This window comes from Sceloporus occidentalis, unplaced genomic scaffold (genome assembly GCF_023333645.1).
Source record: "Sceloporus occidentalis isolate IW3139 unplaced genomic scaffold, rSceOcc1.0.p SCAF_3, whole genome shotgun sequence".
Taxonomy (NCBI): Eukaryota; Metazoa; Chordata; class Lepidosauria; order Squamata; family Phrynosomatidae; genus Sceloporus; species Sceloporus occidentalis.
In genome coordinates, this window is record NW_028316983.1 from 52,112,048 (window position 1) to 52,134,608 (window position 22,561).

Sequence of the window (22,561 nt, forward strand, 5' to 3'; positions counted from 1 at the left end):
GTACAAGAAGTCTAACAAGTAATAAAATATTTCTCTGTTTGGAAATCAGGTTTTACAAGATTTATTTATTTATTTATTTATCTATTCCTGTTGCTTCTGCTCGACTTGTCAACAACTTTTGATACCATCAACCATGGTACCCTTCTGGGTTGCCTTGCTTAGATGGGATTTGGTGGCAGCATTTTATAGTGGCTTCATTTCTTCCTGGAAGGGCAAACTCAGAAGGTGTTGCTGGAGGACTCTTGCTCTGATCCTTTGGCTTATGGGATCCCTCAGGGTTCAGTTCTGTCCCCCATGCTGTTTACCATATATATGAAATATTTGGGAGAGGTCACCAGAGTTTTGATGTTCAGTGCCAATGTCATGCAGATGACACCAAACTTTGGCGCTGTACATACCGGCGGATATGGCTCCCCATCATGTGCTAGGGGTTGGCCGAGGGCGCACCATCCATATTGGCCTCACCCCTAGCACGTGACAGGGGCATCAAAATGACATCACCCTGTACACTTGGGCGCGCCATTTGTCTGCACGTCCCGGTGCGTTTGTGATGCTGCAAGTGCGCCACTGGCGCATTGCGGAATCACAAATGCACCACATTAAGAACCCACTTTTTAAGGGTTCTTTTTGCTCCACGGGAAAGCCCCACAGTCTGGAGGCTGTGGCTTCCCCGCGGAGCAAACCAGGGTGGTGGGAGACTGCACTTTTTGGGCAGTCTGTATCCCGCCTTTATTGCTCTTTTTCATCACAAGTCAAGGAAGTTGTTTTGGTCATAAACTGGTGCTGTCATCTGTAATGGATTGGTTGAGGGTGAACAAATTGAAATTTAATCCAAACAAAATGGAGGTGTTTCTTGTCAGTTGAAAGGCAGAACAGGAATAGGGATTGGTTATGCTCCTCCTAAAAACACAATTTTGCAGTTTGGGTGTGCTGTTGGATTTAGCTCTGAGCCTGGAAGTTCAAGTTTAAAAAGTGGTTAGGTATACATTTGCACAATCAAAGCATGTGTGCCAGATATGTCTGATCCTTGAAACATCCGATCTGGTTAGGGTAACACATGTGGTAGTTACATCCCAGTTGTATTGGTGTAATATGCTTTAAGTGGGCCTGCCTTTGAAGAGTGTTCAGAAACTTTCAACTATTCCAAAGAGTCTCAGCTACTGGGGCTGGCTAGAGGAATCACACAACTCCCTTGTTGCAGCAGCTCCACTGGCTGCTGGTCTGTTTCCAGACATAATTCAAAGTGTTGGTTATGACCTTTAAGGCCCTGCACAGCTCAGGTTCAGATTATTTGAAGGAATGTATTCTCCCTTACAAACCAGCCAAGGCTATGAGAGCTTCTGAGGGAGGCCCTTCTCTCTGTCGTAGCACCCCAAAAGGTATATCTACACATTATTTTCTATACATAATGAGACTGAATAACATAGTGGCTGGAATCCTGCCAATAATATATACATGCTTTATGTATGCACTATTCTTTTACAATCAGTGTGCAAAGAGCTATCCAGTAGCTCTGTATGCAATAACAATGACAAAATAATAATAATAATAATAATAATAATAATAATAATAATAATTGTGTACTTTCAAGTCATTTCCAGTTTATAGCGACCTTAAGGCAAAACCTATCATGAGGTTTTCTTAGCAAGATTTGCTCACAGGTTTGCCATTGTCATCCTCTTAGGCTGAGAGAGTGTGATCTGTCCAAGATCACCCAGTGGGTTTCCATGGCCAAGCCAGGATTCGAATCCTGATCTCCCAGTGTCCTAGTCCAATACCCAACCAATACACCATGCTGGTCCAGTAGCTCGTGTGTAATAATAATAATAATAATAATAATAATAATAATAATTTCCCTGCCTTTTCCTCTGTTTCAGCTTGGGACTGAAAGTAGTTCACAGTGGTTCAGATTTAAAGAACATAGCTAAAATTCACAAAATTCAGAATTAAAAAAGAGTTTAAACAATCACACAATTAGAGCATAAATTATTACACACAGAGACACATACACCAGCACAACAAACAGAAAAATCCAGTATATCATTTATGTGGATGAGTGTTATACAACCAGTTCCAATGCATTTGGAAACGAAAGATCTTTACTTGTTTGGAAGAGCAAAGTAGGGTGTGTACCAGCCTAATGTCTTTGAGAAGGAAGTTCCAGAGCCTTGGGGCAGCAGTTGAGAGGTCCCTCACCTGTGTTCACACCAGAAGTACCTGTGAGGGTGGTGGGTCAGAGAGAAGGGCTTCTGCAGCTGATCTCATATCCCAGGTTTGTAATGCCTTCCTCCAGTTTACAAGCCTGTCGCACAGGGCAGGTACATGTTTCCTCAGCCATTTAGTAGCCTTGAGTGGGTGTGGGATGCTCGGACAGAAAATACCAGTTGTCTTCCTCCTTGATTTCGAGTACACTTGCTGGAAAGGAAAAACTGCTGTTTGCTGACAGCTGTAGAAGAGCAGCGGGGTGGTCGCTACACACCCTGCACCCTTCTCCAGCCACTAAATGGCAGAGACAGTGTGTGCCTGACTTTTCAAACATGCTTGCATGCTTGAGAATGCAGTATCAGGGCAGAACTGCCAGTGCAAAGCATTGTAGAATTCCCTCAATAATGTTGGATTGTGGCCACTGAAACAAACCTCTTCTCACCATTACTTGCTAGGTCATGGGCACATATTGACATCAGGATACACCAAGAAAGCAGGGAAAACTAGGACTACGGAAAGATATGGATGAAAACCTGTAGGGACAAACCATATTTGTTTATTGTTGAAACATACTATTTGTGTAGGAGATCCTGTCCTGTTTCTGTGGGAAAGACCTCTGGTAGAGACCTTTGAGTGCCACTGCCAGATGGAGACATCAATATTCATCCACCTTGTTTTCTCAAGGTGTTTTGGACTAATAGTCTCATCACTGCAAGAAAGAATAGCCAATAGCCATGCAGTCCAATACATGTGGAAGGTACCAGATAGGAGAAGTTTGGAGTAAATTGTTTACTGGTTTGGGCCTAGGCAGACCAAAGTTTTTATTTGTAACAGGGCAATTTTGCTGTGTTTATGTGATTCTTCCAAAATATCATCATCCATACAAAAGCTCTATCTATCTGTCATATATATATATATACACACACACACACACACAGAGAGAGAGAGAGAGAGAGAGAGAGAGAGAAGTTCTGGAGGCCTATCACATGCTAACATGGTCAAAGAAAGAACTGGAGATGGAAGAGAAAAATTGGCAAAATTGCAGTTTGGACTATATTCCCCAGAGTCCTTCAACCAACATGACTACTGGTCATGCTGCCTGGGGTATATTCTGGGAACTGTAATCCCAAAAAAGATTTCCCCCTACTCTGGAAAGTGATACTTATAGGAGTAGGCTAGATTCATCATAGCATGGGGTTACTAAAGGAAAGTACCATGAATGCAATCCTATTGTCATTCATGCCTGTGGGGAAAAGGTTAGCAATACTGAACCAGGCTTAAAAGGTATACATTCTAAATCTAAGGTCTTTTATATGCTAGGCATTAGTAAAGTACTTATATAAGAGGAACAGTCTTAAATTATCCACTGCTTAGAATCTTCCTTGACAGTTCAGAACAGTAGAGTACATCTCATTACGTGTCATGCTGGAAAATGCCATAATACTTATAGGATTGGTCATGACCCCAATTAGGCTAAGAATTACCTAACAAGATCCTGAACATCTGTGTTTGGAGAAATAATACAAGAATAAAACCAGTATTGCACAGGAAACACTGTTGGCAGCAGTGCAATGGTACAGATATGCCCAGCTATAATGGCATCTTTCCCACAGTCTGCACACATATTTTGTGTGCCAGAATCCACTTAAAAGGCAATTAAGAAAGGAGGAGCATATCCTCCTACGCACTTAAAAACAAGCTCTTGAAAAATTAACCCTACATGTCTGATCTCTACACAGACCTCTAATGTGTTTAAGGCATCCAAATAATACCACAATCTCAGAGAAGCAGAGACAGATGGAATCCCGTGTTTGTTATCAATAATATCTCAAACAATGCAAAGCATATGTTTGCATTCAAAAAATAATTCTTGAGAGCCAGCATGGTATGGCTTGAGAGTTGGTCTAGGACTCTGGGGATGAATGCCACTTGGCCATGAAAACCCATTGAGTGACCATGGGCAAGTCAAGCATTCTCAGCTGCACAGGAAGGTAATGATAAACCTCTGAAGAATTCTTGCTAAGAAAATTCTGTGATCAGCTTTCCATAAGTTCTCCATGAAATGGAAATGACTTGAAGGTACTGAACAACATACACAAGGCTATTCTGAACTGCAGTGCTCTACCCAGGTACATGGTCCATCACTTTTGGGCTCATGGCTCACATAGTCCTTCTGGGACCATAGAAAGAAACCCACACCACCAAATTGGGAGCCGTCCAGTGGTCATAATGTTTGTGAGGGCAAGATTTTAGAAAGAAAAAAGCACCCGCAGAAACATTTTAAAAGAGCAGAGTGTTTAAAATGCCTTCCTTCTGTACATCCCATTGTGATAATCTGAACATGAAGTTCTGCTGAAGTAAGAGGAATTACTCTTGCAAACAAAGCCAACCCTTTGTGTTTGTTTCAGAGGTGTAATGAGTTCTTGTTCTGCAGGGAAATTCTCAGCTTTCCTGTCTTTTTTTTTTTTTTTTTAAAAATCCTAATCTTGAGGTCACAGACTGAGACACTTGACCTAAATAGGTGAATAAATAGGGAATTAATGGCTGTCAGTCTAATGTGCATATGCTACACAGGTGCAGTAAGAGACAGGCAAGGAAACACTCTTAGCTGCAGCTGTTCTGAAATAAGGTGATGTTTTAAAAATTGCAAATTTGATATAAATAAACTGAATTGTTTCAGTTGAACAAATGTCCAAATTTGAGTCCTGCTCTGTCAATTGGCTCATACTATCTGCCTTTCATTTGTGTCCTGCTTTGGAATGTCAAGGAATGTCTTATAAGCAATGGCTGAGATTCTGTTATTCTCAACTAGTTTAAACATATAACTGCCAATTGTCCCAATTTGGCAGGCACCGTGCTGATTAATACTCTGCTGTCCCACTTTCTCGGCTTCATTTAAAATGTCCCAGTTTCTCTTTTCTCTTTCCAGGTTCCCACGTTGTCTTCAGTTTACTTCATTTGCTGTAAAATAATTTCAAAGTGCACAAGTAGTTTGCACTTAGTTAGCTCAATGGGGTGGAGGAGAATGGGCTGCATCTTGGCCTTCTCATTAGGCTCAGGAAAAAGCAGTCTGCTTCAGCCTCTCCTAGCTTGTGTGTTGTTCCTCATTAATAGGTTTTGCAATCTTGATCACACTCTAAGTTGCCTGGCCAGCACTACTGTTTGCATTGGGAAGTCCTCCATTAGAACCAAATGAAGGATTTCTTTCCAAGACAAACAGGAGATTTGGTGGAATGATTTTTGTGAATACCATAGCAGGAGGAGATGGGGTTAAAGTGTCCCTCCTTGTCTGCTGTAAACTTTGCAATTACTCATCTTTTTTGTATTCTGTTTGAAAACTTTCATGCAATAAGGCATGTAATGCCACATCTATTTGGTCCATTTGAACTCATATTTTGGCAGTGTATCTGTTTGGGCACATTGTGATCTGGATTTTGCAAGTTGGCTTGATGGAAAATCATCTGTGGATGGTTTTGAGTTCCAGCTGATTGGCTGGCCTAGAACCAACACTAAATTTCTTCCAGTTCTATGATTCAGCACAATATTAAATACAGTTGCCAGAGCTTGAAAATGTTGATTGGGGCATTCAGGGAGTTATTGTCTAGAAAAATAACTTTCCCATGCTGTAGATGTTACCTTTGTTGAAGCATAGCCACAGAATCTACCATCCTAGGTTATTTATGTCCCATGACAATTTCTCACACCTTCCTAGATTATAACCAGTCTGAAACATCTTCTATCTAGAACATTGGTTTTTCATTGCTTTTTTCCTTTATTTACTATGCCATAGGCTGAAATCATATGGTAACAGATTTCTGCAGTATTCATTGAATCTGTTATCAGACTTTTAGATCCTGGTTATCTATACAATATTTAGAATAGTTTGAAGCAGGAATAAACAGCAAGTTCATGATTGATTTTATTTTTTGTTTAAATCAATAAAATAAAAAGAAACAATTTAATAAAAAGGGTAGTGGCAGCATAAAGACTTAGGAAACCCCTTGAAAGGTTTCTGAGATGAAGTTTTTTCTGCTCATGTACAAGTGAATAGTGATAAGGCTTACTCAATTTATTTTGGGATTTTGTTGCAAAGGCTGGAAACTACATCTTAAAATACTTTGCCTCAAAAGTTTACTCACCTCAGAAGTTCACTCAGACGTGTGAAGTTATTGGATAGACTCATAATGAGAGACGGCAGTTCTTGCAATATTATCCTTTCAGAGTCATTTAGATGTTAACGTTCAATACCATCATCTTGAATTAAGCCTAAAAACACACTAATAACTTGTAAGATTTATACAAGATTAGTGTAATATGACCTGATTGATTGGTTCCCAGTGAGAACCTAATAGAATCATAGAATCATAGAATAATAGAGTTGGAAGGGACCACAAGGGCCATCCAGTCCAACCCCCTGCCATGCAGGAAATCCAAATCAAAGCATCCCTGACATATGGCCATCCAGCCTCCGTTTGAAGACCTCCAAGGAAGGAGACTCCACTACACTCTGAGGGAGTTTGTTCCACTGTCAAACAGCCCTTACTGTCAGGAAGTTCCTCCTAATGTTGAGGTGGAATCTCTTTTCCTGGAGCTTGCATCCATTGCTCCAGATCCTAGTCTCTGGAGCAGCAGAAAACAAGCTTGCTCCCTCCTCAATATGACATCCCTTCAAATATTTAAACAGGGCTATCATATCACCTCTAAGGAGGAATAGAAAAGGATTAACCAAGAAAGCTGCTATGACAACTCATCTTTGGTGTGAACATGTGATTGGCACCCTTCCCTGGCAGATGCTCATTCCTGAAGCTTTGTTCATCACCCTTTTCCATATGAATGTTAAATTCATTAAATGAAAGCTCTTCTATCTAAAAAGGACTGATCTACATCATAGCTAAAAACACATTTTCAAACATGATTGCTTTTGTCTTTACTGTGCTAGTAGTCTGTGGCCCAAATGGAGAAAGAAGAGCACTGTGGCAATCCCATCTTGAATCATCACCCTGGACTTACCCTTGCTCAACACAGTGGCAAAAATGTTATATACTTTTTGTTCCTTACAAATCTGCAGAAAAGTGACACATATTGTTGTCCTCTACCATTGATTTAATACCACTAACAAAAATCTTCATCACATAAATACAGTGTTTTTTCACACACAATAAATAAAGTGTTATTTCTCCTTTCTACTCTTGACAGAACAAAGTCCCTGGCTCCTCAACTGGCTTCTTGGTCCAACAGGAGGTTGGACTGGATGGCCCTTGCGGTTAGTGATTGGAGAAACCCATGTTTTTCTTCTCGTTCATTGAGAACTTGAGGAGAATTTCTTTTAAAAATATTCATTCCACAAAACCCCCTTTCAAAAGGTGATTTCTTCTCTCCCTTCCAGCAGCTAGCGAAATATTTTTCACAGATTTCTCGAATGACAATAAAAGACAAGTCGAATAATTACGCTAATTACTTTGCATTTCAAACTCAATTGCCATGTCAAAAGGAAATTTGGCAGATGTTTAAAGAACATTCCTATGCTTAAAAAAACCTGAAGGCACACACACAGAAGGGGGAAAAAAGCCCAGTCTCAACAAATAAACTGTGAAGCCCCAACAAGAAATGCTAGAGTTGAGGGGACTCTCAAGGACCATCCAGTCCAACCCCCTTCTGCTATGAAGGAATACATGGGATCCAACTCTGCACCTCTCCCATGGTGATGCCAAGGTCATGCAATAATAATAATAATAATAATAATAATAATAATAATAGGCAAGGAGAGTGCATAATATCCATGAGTGAGAGAGTGTGACTTACCCAATGTCACCCTGTGGATTTACATGGCTGAGCTGGGATCAGGACTCTAGCCTCCCAGTTCACCCTAGAAATTCACTGGCTGACCTTGGGCAAGTCACTTGCTCTCAGCTTCAACTCCAACTCTGCACCTCTCCCATGGTGATGCCAAGGTTATGCAATAATAATAATAATAATAATAATAATTGCCCAGCTCTTCAGCCAAAAGGCTATCAGAGCAGCTTACAAATTGTTAGACATTTCCCTGCCCTCAGGCTTCCAATCTAAAGAGACAAGAGACAAAAGGAGAAGGGAATGGCAGTGGGGAAGGGGAAAAGTTCAGTAGATCTTCATTCTCCCAGTTCACCATAGAAATTCACTGGCTGACCTTGGGCAAGTCACTTGCTCTCAGCTTCACCTCCAACTCTGCACCTTTCCCATGGTGATGCTAAGGTCATGCAATAATAATAATAATAATAATTGGCAAGGAGAGTGCAGAATATCCATGAATGAGAGAGTGTGACTTACCCAATGTCACCCTGTGGATTTACATGGCTGAGCTGGGATCAGGACTCTAGCCTCCCAGTTCACCATAGAAATTCACTGGCTGACCTTGGGCAAGTCACATGCTCTCAGCTTCAACTCCTAGGTATTCCTTCATGGTAGAAGAGGGGGGTTGGATGACCTCTTGGAATCCCTTTGAATGCTAGGTTTTATCCATCATGGCAGAATTCCTGCCATTGCACCCCACCCTGCCCCTTCTTCTCTTTTGTGAGGGTCACACTCTCTCAGCCTCAGAGGCAGGGCATGACAAACTCTGCACTTCTCCCATGGTGATGCTAAAATCATGCAATAATAATAATAATTGGCAAGGAGAGTGCACCTTCTCTCAGCCTCAGAGGCAGGGCATGACAAACCTCTCTCCAGCTCTCTCAAGGTGATGCTAAGGCAAACCTACTTTTATTTTGCATATATATATATATATATATATATGGCAAGGAGAGTTCAAAATATCCATGAATAAGAGTGTGTGATGCATCCAAAAAGAGCATGGCATAAAGGGCAGAATGTCTTATCTACCACCAACACACAAAATGCCTTCCCTTTTGTTCTCTTTTGTTTTTCAAAGTAAAGCTGTGAGTGAGCAAAGATGGGGGGGGGGATCACCCTAACAAAGGAAATAGCCTCTGGTAAAACCCAGGATGAATGGTAGCTTTTCTTACGCAAAATACCCAAATCCTGTAGGTCGAATTTGTCAGCTGAAAGTTTCTTCTCTTCTCTTCATTTGGAAATGATTAAAAATCAAAATTCTTACTCATGACCGAGAAGTGATCAGAATTTCTTCTCTATAAAATGCTTTCGAAATTTTCGAATTAGACATATTTCTACTAATTTTCGAATTTTGGAGAATATTCTTTACATTCCTACTTGCGGTCTCTTCCAACTCTATGATTCTATGATTCTTCAAATCCTAGTTCTGAACTGATGCTCTTTTCCACACTGTCATCACATCACCCCCTCTTCTCACTCTTCCATCCAATCACTAGCTATGTGCAATCACTCTCTTCAACAATCAGTACCCCATTCCCCACAAAACATTCTACATCTCACTCATTAGCAATAGCTTTATACTGCACTGAACAGTCCCTAAGTAGTTTATAGATGTAAAGTAGTTGCCCCCAACAAGCTGGGTACTCATTTTAGTGACCTGGGAAGGATGCAAGGCTGAGTCAACCCTGAGCCCTGGCTAGGATTGAACTCACAACCTTGTGGTTTGTGAGTGAGTGGCTGCAGTACTGGCATTTAACTACTGTGTCACCAGTCACCAGGGCATTCAGTCTTACCTTACTTACACATATAATACTACAACACAAAGACACAGACTTTAATACAACTCACTGTTTGCTATAGGCCCCTCATCCTGACATAAGATACACTTCCTTGAGACCACAGACCTCTGGTGGTTGATAAGATGCAGAGCCCCACAAAGCTCAAGACACCTCACACTAGTGTTGTGTTAATTGTTTGGAAAAGTTTATATTATTCCCTATGCAGACTAGCATACAGACCTGGCAGTGCTGTATTGAAAGGAAGATATAATAATGTATTATATTGTGTGAACGCTTATGTTCTTGTAAGGCAGAGAAAGTAGAAACTGTGGGACATGTTTTATGTTGTTGTTCTTTCCACTGTGATCTTCAAACCCATTTTATTAATCCAGTTTTACAAAGTATACCAGGGAGTTCTGGTGTATTTTGCACTGGTTATCCTTTGGCTGATCAGTTTCCTGAGATTATAGCCAAGGTAGCTAGTTTGTGAGTGGCAGAAAATAGCTTGTTGGCATAGGATGGTGTCTTACTATTAAAGCCATTACCATTTTATGCTAGTAGTGCTGGTTGAACCATACAGAGGAGCTTGGGAAAACTGAATCAAACCAGCACCAGCCTCCTGGGAGCTGCCATGTAAATATGCACTGGGCTCAGCAAAGTAGTTCCAGTCAATAGCAAGAAAACTGATTATCTTAGGTCTGAAGACTGTAAGCCAAGAATTAATTTATGAGGCACCCCGGCCAGGGAATTATGTGCCCTTAGGAATAGGAAACGAAGTTCAAAGCTTGGCTAGAGAAGTGAAAATTGAGTAATTCAAGTTTGTCCTGGAAGCTTTTGCCTCATTATTCTCTGGTTCATTATGTTAGTTTCTGGTCAGTTTAGTTTCAACAATACCATCTTATCACTGCAGCCAGATGCAACCTGTTCTGTATATCCTTGCATGCAGTGTGAAAAGAGGCATTAATTCATCCTCCATCTCCTGTTTCTTGCTGCTCATGTTTCCTTAAGTACTTCTGTGTCATATGCACAAATGGATGTTTGCCATACAGCTGCCTGGATACCATTTCCTCTTTTTTTAGAGCATAATCTTGCCCACTTTTTCTTTCCTTTTCATATCAAAGGAATATAACCAGGGGCATCACTAGGGCTGCCATCACCAAGTGTGGTAACTCATAGTGTGACCCTCGACTTCCTCCCATCCTACACCATACAGAATCCTTAGTAATGGTTTTTGTACTAATGTTACTTGTAAATCATAAATCCTATATATCACTGAAAATTAAAATTATACTTTTAAATTACAATATCATATGCTCAGTCCAAATGTATATAGTTTTGTGTGCTTAAAGTGAAAATTTGGTAAATGTGATTTTAAATTTTTTTCAAAAAATTCAATACACAAATACAAATTATCTTATCCACACTGAACAAGACCATCACTAATGAAAATACCCAAAACAAATAATTGAAGCAACATGTAATAAATTAAACATGTATGAAAATTAAACCACCGTGATAGTATCAACAGCATGAAAATGCATATACAACTGGCAAACAATCACAAAATTGCAGGTCTGTACTTCATTATCATTTACCCATAACATAAATTGTAGAAACACATACAGAATTACTACCATAATCTTTGAGAATACACTTGTCCCTCCATATTCGCTAGCGGTTAGAGGCACAAGACCTCCGTGAATATGGAAAAACAGAAAATAACAAAAACATCATGTTTTTACCTGAGAGGACACCTCTCTAGGAATCTCTAGGTTCTCCAGGGCAACTCCGTGGTCAACGTCCAACAGACACTGACCATAGAGCTCTGCTGGAGGAGCTACAAAAGCCTAGTAGAGTATTCTCTCTAGGAATCTCTAGGTCTTTTGGTGCAACTTTTAGTTAAAGTTGACTATAGAGTTGCACTGGAGGACCTAGATATTCCTAGAGAGAACATATTAATAAAATCCGTGAATAATCGAATCCACAAATATGGAGGGATGAGTGTACATTGTATCTCAAATCTGCATCAATATACTGTATGAATGCTAGTAAAATTTCAGAAAACTTTAAAACAGCTATCCTGTGCAAAAACAAGTTAACAATGACCAGCAATCACAGAGATGTAGACCTGAATAGAAGTCTATCTACTCATAACATGGACTGTAAACACAGATGAAAAACAACTCATAACATGATCTGAGGGAATACACAATGAACTCAAGTCCATATAAATACAATCTATGAATGCTGGCAAAATTTCCAAAGATATTTTGACTTCTTGCAGGAGCTTGTGAAGTCATTTCAGTGGTCTTCTTCAGTAGAATAATAATCAATATAAACATGTCACTTTTCAGTGGTGTGTGAGCTCACCACTTGGGGGATTATCACACTGATGAAAAAAGCATTTTACCACTGCCGAATTCAAGCTTCATTTGGGCTGTACCCTGGTGTTATTGTATGGCTTCCCCCCCCCCCCCCATGATATGGGAAGCATGGGCTTGTTGACTGGGGGATAACTTTTCCAAGCACTAGAATGAGGTGACAATGGGCTTGGCAAAAGCCACCTAGTGAGTTTGTTGCTTCTGAAGCAAGATCTGAAATTACTTTCCAGTTCATCCCAGACATTAAAATATTCTGTGTTTCACTTGCGTATTCAGAATGGTTTTGGTCAAGCTCTGTTTCAGTAAGTGAATTAAGGACTGTAGCTGTAGATCTTATCTACATAATTGTGGTAGGATTTCATGCAACTTGAGTCACAGAACTGATCTCATTTCATATGCTTTTTAGCATACCATGCCATTTTAAGATGCATGCATTTCATTTTCCTTTGACAAGTGGAAAAAGAAATAGCTCATCAAAATCTCTCTTCCTGTTATCTCATCTCTACATTTTGCCTATGCTGTGGAGCAAGGGAGCAGTTGAAACTAGCTTTTAGGTGAGGGCAAACAGTGGATCGCTCACCCAAATGAAAGCAAGTTAATTTTGCTTCTGATGATGAGGAAAATTAAAGAGCACAGTTCTGTTCTTTCTTTGAGATTTCATAGAATCATTAAGTTGTAGAATATTTTAGAGGTTATCTTATCTCATCCCTTAGTCAATACAGGATCTTTTATACAGGATACAGCTGCTATATTTTGAGAGATGCCTATTGGGGCATTTATGAATTTTTAAGATTTCACTAAATAGCAGGCAGCCTCCGGTTTTCAAGGATCTAAAAAAGACAGCCCCCCTTCATCCCATAACTTGTTATGATCTTATCATACTAGAAAGAATGTTTCAAACATAACGTGGTTATTACTTTGACTTCCCCTTCTTTGTCTCCCTTTGCACATGGTGGTTCTCTCCTTTCTTTTGTGGTTTGAAGGAAACCACAGGTGTGTGTGTGTGTGTGTGTGGACTTTTTCACACGTAGACCTATGTGCATCCATCTCAAACATGGTTAAAGTGGTGGCATCCCAGAATAGTAAGCCCATTTGCTAATGGTTATCACACACAAGAGCACAGCAGGGGGTTAAAGGCACATTACTTAGGGTCAGATTCCAATTTGGCTATCAAATGGGTGAGGACAAACCTCCATTGTTTGCTTAGAATACCTTTTCTGAGCATGCTCCAAACTGTCATTTCTACAATTCCCCCCGCCTCCCGCGTGCCCCAGGGAGAGAAGGGAGTCAGAGGAAGGCAGAATGAGGCTTCCCTTTGCAAACTCCAAACCACAAAGACACACACACACAAGAGAGAGAGAGAGAGAGAGGAGGGGTTGGGTCCATAAACCTGCCTGATTCCACAGAGGGCTGACACTCTTTCATGCCCTCCTTTTCCAGCACATGTCCCCCATTTCTCCCTCCTGTCCAGGAGGACTTCCAAAACTTCCTCTCTCTACCTTCTCCCACCAGCTGATTACAGCCTGCAAAGAGGAGAAAATCAGCCAGGCAAGGGAAGTGTATGTGTACCCCTTTAAGAAGAGAGCATTCTCCCTCTTTGGCATAGCAAGGCACCTTGGGAAATCTGGAAACAGGAGCCATCCGGAGGCTTGCATTTTCAGACAGCTGCCATTATGCGAAGAAAGTGAATTTGCAAGCAAAATGGACATGCAAATCTGCTAGTTTTGCGAATTTGCTCATGTCTTGATTCCCCTTACATTCTCCCTGGATGCTGTCCTGATTGTGTGCAGCATCATGTGGAAAGCAGCTGCGAAGTTGTCCCTAATATCCTGGATGATCCTGCATTGGCCCCACTTTAACCTTCCAATTTTCCCCGTCTGAAAGAGTCCCGTGTTTTAATGTGAGTTTCCAATTTCAGTTTGCAGAGCTAGCACAAACAAACCATCATTTGTGCATTTGGATTCAGTGGTAATTTACGGTTTTCCTTATTCCAAGAAAGTCAGGCAGAGGGTGTCTTTCCTCAAGCCAGGCATTGTGGGAAGGCAATGTCATAGAAAAAAAAGCAGTTGATTCATATCTCTAGAGCTTGAAATGCTTTGTGGTGCAGAGACAGGTCAGCCACTTCATTTTGCTGCATCTGGAAATTGGCCATTGATCCTCTCAACAGGCAGTCATGTGCAGTTCTTTGCACCTCATGCACCAACACCTGAGGTGGGTGAAGGGCAATCTTGATATTGAACAAGAACAGAGGAGAAGAGATAAAACAGAATACGAAACAGAATTTGAAACTGACTTGACTCAGCCCCAATTCTACATATTCCAGTGCCAACTAGTGACTAATCTATATAGTGATATTACCCCAAAGCAATCGACTCCTGGGATCCACATGTTTCTGATTTCTACTGTGACCCTCAGGAGAAATGAAAGCTGTCTTCACTCTTTTGCACATGTTTTTGCTTTGTCAAGTACATATGTTTCTGAGACCACAGGCAACAATTTGGTCCTTGCTTGAGCTGCCAAATGCTATTAGGAAGTTTATGTGAAATGTTCAGTTGACATCATGCAGTAGTAATGAAGGCATTTAGAAAAACAATCTGCCCTCCGGTGCTCTTTGTGGAAGACTCCATTAGAGGCTATGGATTTGCTTCCCTCTGGGTATAAAATCTTGTAATTTGTAACACAGGAAACATTCACATGTATTTGCTCTTTGGGTATGTGAGGTGAATTATTTCATAAGCCTCTTTTCTTTGCCTGCTAAAGTTCTACTCCAGCACTCATTAGATTAGAATTTATTTTTCCCCTATTTTTATTAATTACACCAATCAGATGAGGAAGATTGTTGTGGCCACTCACAATTTATGAAAAAACTACAAAAGCCAATAACAGAATCATTTTGTGACTGGAACCACACCAGAAATTAAGGTGTCACAGGATCAGAATGGCAGGAAAAGTGGACCAGTTCGGCTGTAGAATGCTGGACAGAAGTGAGAAAAAAGAAAGCCAGAAAAAAATTGTAGAAATGATTAGGGTATTAATATGTACCACAATTTTTGTGAGTGGGCAGAGGGGGAGTTTTTGTAAAGGGGGGAAGTGACATGTTGTTCTTGTTGTTGTTCTTGTGTGCCTTCAAGTATTTCTGACTTATGAAGACCCTAAGTCCATCATGGGGTTTTCTTAGCAGGATTTGTTCAGAGGATGTTTGCCACTACCTTTCCCTAAGGCTGAGAGCATGTGATTTGCCTAAGGTCATCCAGTGGATTTCATGGGTGAGTGGGGAAATCAAACCCTGGCCTCCAGAGTCATGGTTTGACACTGAGACCACTGTGCCATGCTGGTAGTCCCTTTTTCGTGACGCAGCAATGGAGGAAATATGGTGAACAAAGGAAAAAATGACAAACCCAAAGCCATTCTTATTCACCATCAATAATGATTATTAGAAGTAATTAAATATACACTCTTCATGCGTTTAGTGGTAGGAAACATGGGTTGCACTTACCAGCATGATCTTTCGCCAGCCATTTATTTGGCAAATATGTGCAAGCTGGCCTCTACATGTGTACAAAGAAATAGTCTTGTGGTCTGTGATGATCAGCCAGCCCCCAAACACAGTCACCCTGGTTTGGCCCTCTGCCCCAGCAGATCCCCAATTTCCCTCCAAACATAGCTGCCACCACCTAGGACTTTTTTTTTACAGCACACTAGGACTCTATAAGAGATTTGTAGTTCCTCCTTCCCTTGGCTAACCTTAGCAAAGCAGCAACCAAACAGTAACCAAGTCAAAGGCACGTGTAAAAGTCAGCAGATACTTTTAAAGAAAATATTTATTCTAACTAGACAGTATAGAGCAGTAAGTTATCATTTATACAAGGCCTCCCTGCAAGGCAGGTACAGAATGCATAGTTAGAAGACATTCATTTCAAGCAAGCCAAAAGATAAAAATAACAAAAGCCTAGATGCTCTAGCCACCACATATTTCTAAGCTGCTCACACTGAGATGGGATCTGCAATCCTTGATGGGTTTTGGATGTGAGGAGCTGGCCCCCATTGCCTAGCTTGACCTGCATCCCTTAAGCCTTCCCTCTTGACACAAGCCCAACAGCTGGGCTCACAAACAAAGGAAGATTTGTCTTGATCGTGGGGAAGCCCCTTTAAAATCTCTGTGTGGAATAATCTGGAAATTCCTGGTCCTACTTAGCTGATTGGTCAGATAGGCATTTGCATCATCTGTGATGTAAATTCTCATAAGCATGTGATGTAAACATGCACCTTGCCCCAACCTTTACCCTTTGAAGTCCTCAGATGGACCTATGAAGGACCTATTCATCACAGGGTCATAGGTGGCCCATGAACTGCCCTCCCCTCTTGTCTATCCTGGTTAACAATGAAACAGTTAAGGGAATCTGTTTCGGTATCTAGAAACAGAATTGTGTAAACTGGTTTAAAATGCAGTTCGGTTTCTAGATCATGAGGTCATGTGCAACCACAACTGGCAATCATAGTAGCTAGTATTAGAGCTTCCATAGTTATGATTGTTGCTGTCATGACTTCTAGTTGTTTCCAGCTTATGATGATCCTAAGGTATACCTATCATGGGGTATTCTTGGCAAGATTTATTCAGAGGGAGTTTGCCATTGCCTTTCTTTGAAAGACTGCAACTTGCCCAAAGATACCCAGTGGGTTACCAAGGCTGAGCAGATATTTGAACCTTGTCCTAGTCCAATACCCAAACCATTATACCACTCTGATCTTTCCTTCCACAGGGTCTGGCATTCTTCCTGCACATTGCTTATGTTATGAGCCATAGATATTCAAGCTCATTATTTTCTTGGTTTAAAGAAATGTGCCCTCGTTGAAAAAAATAATCAGTATATCAAGGGTTGCCCTTTTACATACAAAACAAATCACAGGGCTGGATATATAATTTAGTCAATCACTCTGTTGTAAAAAGAAAGAAAGAAAGAAAGAAAGAAGATATCCTATTTCTAAAACCTTGCCAGCAATGTAGTGCCAAGTTTTGTTCTTCTGTTCTAAAGAACAGATTTCCCAACGGATCTTTACTGCTGCTTGAACTACTTTTGGCATTATTTCCCCATGGTTGAGGCTATACCTGTTGACCTAAAATCAGATGTGGTGGCTGGGGTTTAATGGGAGCTGAAGCCAATTTCTATAGGACCAGAAATTGAGAACCACTGCTCTAGACTATATCTAGGTTCTGATGTCTCTTTCTGATCAAAAATATTAATTTTTCTTTGGTCATCTTTCACACAGTCATGTTTCTTGAAGAGATCATTAATTTTGCTTCTTATATTCAGAGGAAGGAGTGTCTCAGCAATCAGATTATTGTTGCTAAGTGAACCATGGGTGGGATATATTATGCTCTCATTAGTATGCAGTCCATGGCAATTAGGGATTTTTCCAGAGGAGACTGTTATTGCCTCATTCACACACTTTTAAGGATTGGCTAGACAACATTCTCATCTATTTCTAACCCTCCTGTGTTCTCAATACTTATTACTTCTTTGTTCTACCCAGAAAAAATCCAGTAAGGAAGAAATCATGGAATAGTTGTATAGCCTGTTTGGCCTTGGAGTGCTAGGAACCCTGAAAGCACCATAACAATGCAATCCTATATGGATAAGCTCACAAATAAGTCCCATTAGGTTCAGTAAGACTTTTTCCCCAGGTGAAAATGTGTAAGTGGAGGTGGGAATTATACAAGTAACAGTAGCTCTTGATAGTGTACCCAGTGTTGAGAAATAATGATATTTGTACTTCAGCATCTGGAGGAACTCACATACTCCCATCCTATTCATAGAATCATAGAATCATAGAGTTGGAAGAGACTGCAAGGGCCATCCAGTCCAACCCCCTGCCATGCAGGAACTCACAATCAAAGCATCCCCGACAGATGGCCATCCAGCCTCTGTTTAAAGACCCCCAGGGAAGGAGACCCCACTACACTCCGAGGGAGTGTGTTCCACTGTCGAACAGCCCTTACTGTCAGGAAGTTCCTCCTAATGTTGAGGTGGAATCTCTTTTCCTGTAGCTTGCATCCATTGCTCCAGGTCCTAGTCTCTGGAGCAGCAGAAAACAAGCTTGCTCCCTCCTCAATATGGCATCCCTTCAAGTATTTAATCAGGCTTATCATATCACCTCTTAACCTTCTCTTCTCCAGGCTAAACATCCCCAGCTCCCTACGCCGTTCCTCCTGGGGCATGGTTTCCAGACCCTTCACAATTTTAGTCGCCCTCCTTTGGACACTCCAGTTTCTCAACATGCTTTTTAAATTGTGGTGCCCAGAACTGGTTTAGGACTGACTCTAGATTAAACGACACTTAAATATTTACTGAAGAAGAAAAAAGCCAAATTCCCATGCCATCTTAAAGGCTTTGTTGATTTATGTCAGCTAGAGATTTTCAATGAGACAGCCAACTTTTCCAGATTTGCAAAGGACCTCAACATGCATCAGGTGAAATATGAATGATTGTGATTTCATAGACCATTTAACTTGTACAGGAGGGATGTGGAATGTGTGACTCTCTAGAAATTTTCTGAAGTTTGCTTAAAACTCCCATCAGCCCTAACCAGCATATCCAACAGTGAGATATGATGGGAACTGGGACTCAACATGATCTGGAGAACCACACATTTCACATATATGTGTTTTCTCCTGTCTTTTCCTAAGATTGGGACTCAAGTGCCTTATACATTAAAAATATTAGAATTAAAAGCATACAAAAAGTCAATGTTAAAACCAAAATGAAACTCCCATGATCTCTCATCACTGAATGCTAGAAGGGCCACTGAGATTGGCAATCTGATACTATCTGGAAGGCCATAGTTATCCATTTCTGTTTTAACAGAAATTCTATTTAAAAGAAGGGATGATATGATGATATCACAGATCCACAGATAATTATATTACAATGTCATAATGATATCTCAAAGTCATAACATAAACAATGGAAGGCTACACAGGTGAAACTGGGATTCACTTATCTTTCTCAAATATTTTAATAGAATTGATAATAATAAATTGTTTCAAACCTAACACAGTTGAAATATAATGTGAACATCACAGATTCATAATTATTGGAATCTCTGAGTCACAGTCTCAGAAACTGAAAGGCTGTACATGTTCAGATTTGAGTACCACATGTTATATCAGCCATTTTCCAAACACATTTCTAGGGAAAAAAACTTTAAATATGTCCAGTGTTCATGCTGTATTCTTGAGAATTAGTCTAAGCTATCTGAAACTACAGTCACACATTTTAATTATCTTAAAAGGAAGAATGTTTGAAAACATTGTACACATGGTGATTATATCAGGGTATTTATCATCACAGTTTACTTTCCAACACCTGCCCTGAGAATCTGGTTTTTAAATGCCATTTTGACAAAGTATGGTTGATTTGTTGACTTTGTAAGGCAATACTTCAAATGTGTTGACCTCCAGGGTTGCAGGAGGTCAGAAGACGGAAACCGTACTGGACGGAAGGACTAGTATAATCCTGTCTGTTCTAGCTGCTTAATCCAATTGGCTACTTAAGAGTGGCTATTTCAACAGTTACACATAACTCTTTGCTTTAAGCTTATAAACTGTGACATTGCATAACTGTTTCCAAAATTGTTCAAGCAGCAATAAAACAGCTTCGCCCCATTTATTGCTGAGAACCAAAATGCCATTTTAAAAGTCTGAGGTTAAAAATATCTATCATCTCAGACTAATTTGGGCTCAGTCTAGCATTAGCTAACACAATGGTCCAAGATCCTTGCCTTCAAATAAGAGGCAGATTTCATGATCTGGGTCTTCTTTTTATTGTTTCACACTTAGTTGTAACCTTGTGCAATGAAAATACATTCCACTTGCACAGATTAATAATAAGGCTTTCCCCCTTCTCAGTTTTACATTCAATGCTTCTCAGGCTATCTGGTGTAAGGGGCTGCAATTATTTTCTTCCCAGATGTGCCAGAGAAAGAAACAGTTGTAGCCAATGGACACCATTATCGTCCAAAACACACTGCAGAAATAATCCAGTTTCAGACTGCTATAATTGTCTTGGCTCAGTGCAAGTGAAACCTGGCAATTGTAGTTTATTGTGTCACCAGAATTCTCTGACAGAGAAGGCTAAATGTCTCACAAAACTACAGTTTCCAGAATTTTCTAGCATTGAGCCAGGACAGTTAAAGCAGTCTGAAACTGGATTATTTCTGCAGTGTGTTTAGGACCATACTGATGTCCATTGGCTATAATTGTTTCTTTCTCTCCTGGAAACTCATTAGTGACCTACAGGTGATAGCTCACAACCAGCAAAATCCAAAGATCACTGCTTTAAGTAGCACTGACCTAAAAGACACAACTCAAAAAGAAAAGCATTTTGAACGTGAGGTGGGAAAAAACTGAATCCTGGTGATAGTTTTTAGTTACAAAGTTCTGATAAATCTTATCCTTCTCTTGACAAGGAAGTGTGAGTCAAGCTTTCTGCAGATGCTCCTATGCTGGCTAATGGTCTCCCCACCCACCCACTGGTCTTCCATCCCTAGGCTGATACCAGAAGCTAATTGGCTCCGCACTTGGAACTCCAACCATCAGTGGGAGCTGCGTATTTATTTTCTGATTTATAGCCTGCATTTCTTCCAAGAAATGGCTTAAATTTTAGTTGCCAGTCCCCATAGAATAAACTCATTGAATCTGTGGAATTTACCTGAGTTCTGACTTACTGTTTAGTAACTGAGTCAGTGGGTTTGCTCTAACAGGGGCTACCAACTGAATTTAAGCAAATGAGGTAGAAGAAAATTCTCTGCAGCTGTTCTTTCTCTTGATAAATGGAGTCAGGCTGCTTTCCCCTTTGCCTTTATGTCATTTTCGGGAAGTTATGGGTGGGCAGTCTTCTACTAAGCCCAGACAGACTGGGAGCTAGAAATCAGAATGTGCTATCTTTCATATGGGGAGAAATGGTGAAAGCTCACATACTAGATGGGTGAGTAGAACTGAGTAAACAGGACCAAACAGTTTTCCTTCAAATCATATCTTTTGTTGGGTGCTGAGGTGGACATCTTATGTTTGAACTGACCTTTCTCAATCACAGCCAAGATTAGAGCAGCCTTTTGTAATATATGGTATCAAAAGTAAAAAAAAAATGAGGCAGTTGTTCTGGAGTCTTGGTTAGCCACAAAAAACTTTGGAGTGTTGGCATAAATAATAATAAATAAGTCTTATCTTAATCACTGGAGAGCAATTTTTGGTGACTACCATGAACAAAATGTTGGCAGGCTGTCTGTACATTTGTTCGAAGGGTACTCTTCCTATCACTTGACCTACAACTGAAATGTCATCCCTGAATGCTGGAAGAAAGAGGCTAGACTTTAGTTTCCCCATATTTGTTTAGAAGTCCCCCAGACCTCATAGCTCTTTCCTTTACAGCTCCTTTATTGGCAACTCATCATGCAGAATACCTCCATGACTCTTTAGCATGGCTTTATTATTAGACAAGAAGGAAGCATGTAGGAAAAATTTATTCTTCTTACCAAAATCCCCCAGTTACCACAGCTGCTGGCCATGCTGACTGAGGGAATCTGAGAGGTGTATTGCTAAAAGTAACTTTTCCAAAGCTGCAACCATAATTTGCTTTATAACTGAGTCAGAGCATTGTTTCATCTATCTCAGTGGTGCTGCAAACTGGCTCTCCAAAGATATGATTCTCTCCAGGCCCGTCTTGGACATAGCTATTTTGGCAGACTGTAACTTTTGTGCATTTTTGCAGGTGGTGTTGTGTGTGTGTGTATTTCTGTAAATTATGCAGTGTTAGAAAATGAAATAATTGTTGCCTTGTAGTAAAAATAGCAGCACCAAATGGGTTATTTTTGCTTTTGTGTTCAGTCAGCTTGTCTGCTGAGCTCTCCCTCTCTGTGTGAAGGTTTTTAAAGCAACAGTTGTGTGTCCAAATGAATACCCAATCCTGTCTTTTGGACACCAAGTGGAGACTGCAAGTTGTTGCAAAATAAAAATAATCCCCAAATATGTATCTTTTGTAATCACAGATCACTTGTGTTTCCTAATTTTTCTAAGATTCAGTAAGAGTTCTAGGGATTTTTCCCCTTTTTAATTCAGGCATTTTCTGACAGTGGACAGCATAATAAAAATTGCTATGATATTGATGTGTATAAATGTATTTGAATCCCCTCTTTTGTTATGGGTGTCAAGGAGACGCTTCCACTGACAAACCTTTTGAATGGGAGAATAGACACCCAGAAACAATTTACTTTAAAATGCCATGCTGTTGTGTGTGCTAAATTTCAGAAAGGATAAAAGAGGCTTTAAAAAGGTAGGAGTTTCATGTCAAGCAGGAGTAGGGAAAGGCATAT

General features: G+C 40.4%; 1 protein-coding gene across 1 annotated transcript in view; it reads left to right on the top strand.

Annotated features, from left to right (window-relative positions):
• The window catches only part of LAMB3 (laminin subunit beta 3), a 198,082-nt gene that overhangs the window by 40,604 nt on the left and 134,917 nt on the right, over positions 1 to 22,561 (top strand). The gene's annotated exons all lie outside the window — the stretch shown is intronic.